We start from the raw sequence: 3,437 nt of genomic DNA, 5'->3' as shown, positions 1-3,437 counted from the left end.
TTCTCTTTCTTTGTAGTGTCTTTATCTGGTTTTGTAATCTGGCCTCATAAAAAGAGGTTAGAAGTGTTACTTTCTCTTGGATTTTTTGGAATAATTTGAGAAGGATAGGTGTTAGTTCTTTGAACGTTTGATAAAACTTCCCTGTGAAGCCATCTGGACCAGGGCTTTAGTTTGCTGAGAGTTTTTTTTATTATTATTACTGCTTCAATTTTATCATTTGTTATTGGCCTATTCAGGTTTTCTGATTCAGTTTTGGAAGATTATATTTTTCTAGGAACTTGTCCATTTCATCCACATTGTACAGCTTGTTGGCATATAGTTGTTCATAGTATTTTCTTACAATCCGTTGTATTTCTGTGGTGTCAGTTGTTATTTCACCACTTTTGTTTCTGATTTTATTTATTTGGGTCTCTCTCTCTCTTTCTTTTTTCTTGATGAGTCTGGCTAAAGGTCCATCAATCTTGTTTATCTTTTACCAGTTCTTAGTTTAATTGATCTTTTGGTGTTTTTTGTTTGTTTGTTTGTTTTTTAATCTTTATGTCTTTATTTCTGTTTGTTTGTTTGTTTGTTTTTTAATCTTTATGTCATTTATTTCTGCTCTAATCTTTATTTCTGTGCTTTTCTTGTTCTCTTTCTAATTCTTTAAGTTGTAAGGTTAAGTAGTTTATTATTATTAATTTTTCTTGATTTGTTTTTTTTGTTTTGAGGTATGCCTGTTGTGCTATGAACTTCCCTCACAGGAATGATTTTACTCTGTCCCAGAGATTTTGGATTCTTGTGTGTTCATTTTCATTTGTTTCCAGGAAGTTTTTTATTTTTTTCTTGATCTCATTGATAACTTTTCCATTGTTTAATAATATGCCTCCATGTGTGTTTGAATATTTTTTAGTGTTTTTACTGTAGTTTATTTCTTTCCTTTTTATATTTGCTCTCCTTTATTTGTTACTGTTAAAAAATCTCATTTTTTACTAGACTCAAACTTACAGGTAGAAGCTCTCAGAGAGGACAGTTTACATCTCTTGGCAATCTGTTCCTGGTGTTTTTCTTTGGCCTCCATTATTTTAGCCAAAAGTTTAGCATATCCTGCAGCCTCTTTCTTATTTTTCTTAGAACGTTGTTTCTTCAGAGCTATACACTGACATTTGTATTGCAGGACACCTGGAGTAACAAGACACTGAATCTTGGGTGCTTCAGTCCTAGGCTTCTTACATTCTTTGTTCAGAGGCTTTCTCACAACATATTTGCGGACATCGTCTTCTTTAGAGAGATTGAAAAGTTTACGGATTCTGGTAGCTCCTTTGGGGCCCGGGCGCCAAGGCACAGTGGTATCAGTGACACCAGGAATAGCTCTCTCCCCTTTTTTTATAATAACCAAGTTGAGAACACTAAGATTGGCATCCACAATGCAACCCTGAACAGATTTCCGTTTTCTCTCTCCAGTTCTCCTTGGTCTGTAACAGGAGTGCTGCTTCCTCAGCATCAGGCTGACTTGGCCATGGGTCAAGACACCCTGCTTCACGGGGAAACCTTGTTTGTTATTCCCACCATTGATTCTTCACCCAGAGAGTCAGCAGCAACTTCTTTGGCCATACGCTTCTCATAAAAGGTACGAAGTTTGCGTTCATCCTCCACTTCAATGAGTTTCTGGTGGCTGGGAAAGAGAGGTTGAGCTTCATCCTGAAGCAGCCACTATAGTTGATTTCTAATTTCATTCCATTCTGATCTGAGAAGATGCTTGATATGATTTCAATCTTCTTGAACTTGTAGGGACTTATTTTATGTCCTAATATGTGGTCTATCTTTGAGAATGACCCATGTGCACTTGAGAAGATATATTTGGGGTAAAATGTTTTATAAATCCATCTGATTAAATCTATCAATTAAATCCATCTGATCCAGTGTGTCATTTAGAGTCACTGTTTCTTCATTAATTTTTTGTCTGAAAGATCTATCCAATGAAGTCAGTGGGGTGTTAAAGTCCCCTACTATGACTGTATTGCTGTCGATCTCTTCCTTAAAGTCCCCCAGAAGTTTTTAAAATATATTTAGGTGCTTCTATCATAGGTGCATGTATGTTTACCAGAGTTATAGCCTCTTGTTGGATTGATCTCTTTTGTATTATGTAGTGACCTTTGTTGTCTCTTGTGATAGCTATCAGCAATCAATAGCTTGTGGGTCCCTCTGCTGGAGCTGGGTTCCTTTGAAAAGGACCAAGATGTGCACTGAGGTCTGCTTTTCCTAGCTCCAGGCCCCGAAGTAGATTAGGCAGAGACTCAAAACCTCCAAGGATCTACTTCTGCCTGTAGTCTGATTGTTATTCAGTCTTGATTAGCCTCAGGCTATCAACCACAGCAAGGTGTGGACTCCACAGAGTGGGGCAAGAGGTTTTCCAACAGGGTGGGGCAGCTGCTTTTTCCCCTTTCCCCCTCCCCCGCACCAGGCAAAAGCTGCCTAGATGGTAAAGATCTGCTGAAGAAAGCAAGAAAGCGTTAGGGAATGACTCATCACAGGAAATGGGTGTGACTGCCTTCTGAGATCTAACTCCAGAGCCCCCCAACTCTGGATTCTCCTCACAAAGTTCTAGTCTACTCTGCCCTCCCTGTGCCAGAACCCAAGGTGAGTGGTTGCACATGAAATTTTGTGCATTGGCCTTTTAAGAGGGTGCCTGCGTTTCCAGCTATCTCTCCCTGTCAGACAGCAACCCTGCTGATTTTCACAGCCAGATGTTATGTGGGCAACTTTCTCAGTTCTAGTGTTCTGGGCACCAACTTGGGGTTTAGACCCCAGAGTTCTCAGTGTGAACCTCCTTCAGCTGAGATATTTCTCTGGAACTTCAGCTGCTGCCTGTGGGTATCTGGCCAGCCCTTTTGGGGCTCCACACTTTGTACTAGTCCTTATACGGTTTCCACTGTCCATCTTTGGTTATCAGGGTTCTCTCCAGCCATTCTTCAGTTGATTATTCAGGATGGATTTTCTGTATTTTAGTTGTAATTCTACTCTGGTTCTGGGTGAGTGTCAGTGTACCTTCCACTTACTCTGCTGCCCTTTTGGATTCTCCCTCCCATTACATATTTTTAGTATCTTAAGGTCAGGGCTCTTTATAAATACTTCTTGAACCAACCATTGAATCTAAGAACAGAAATAATTTTTCAATTGGATGTTAATTTAATATGTAACAAAACTTAATAAATCTTTGTCAGATTTTCTATTTAGAATGCTTAAAAGGTTATGTATATAAGAAATGGTTACATGCAAGATTAAAATAGAGAGAAAAATGTTAGGACTTTAAATAGTAATTGAAAATAGATTGGTCTTGGGAAGAAAATATCCTTAGGAACTGCCCAGTTTTCCAAGGACTCCATCATCCAGCCCCTCCTCCAGCATCCTCACCTTGAAGTCTACAATCTGGCATACCAAATTTCGCAAAGATTCTCAAA

The 3,437-nt window shown here is 38.8% G+C and overlaps 1 pseudogene; it reads right to left on the bottom strand.

The window, feature by feature from the left end:
- Positions 1-941: 941 nt before the first annotated feature.
- Positions 942-1,676, bottom strand: LOC102250123 (annotated as a pseudogene).
- Positions 1,677-3,437: the final 1,761 nt, after the last annotated feature.

Source organism: Myotis brandtii, unplaced genomic scaffold (assembly GCF_000412655.1).
Source record: "Myotis brandtii unplaced genomic scaffold, ASM41265v1 scaffold300, whole genome shotgun sequence".
Classification (NCBI taxonomy): Eukaryota; Metazoa; Chordata; class Mammalia; order Chiroptera; family Vespertilionidae; genus Myotis; species Myotis brandtii.
Note: the sequence above shows the minus strand (reverse complement) of the source record. Positions and strands in the feature narration are given on the sequence as shown.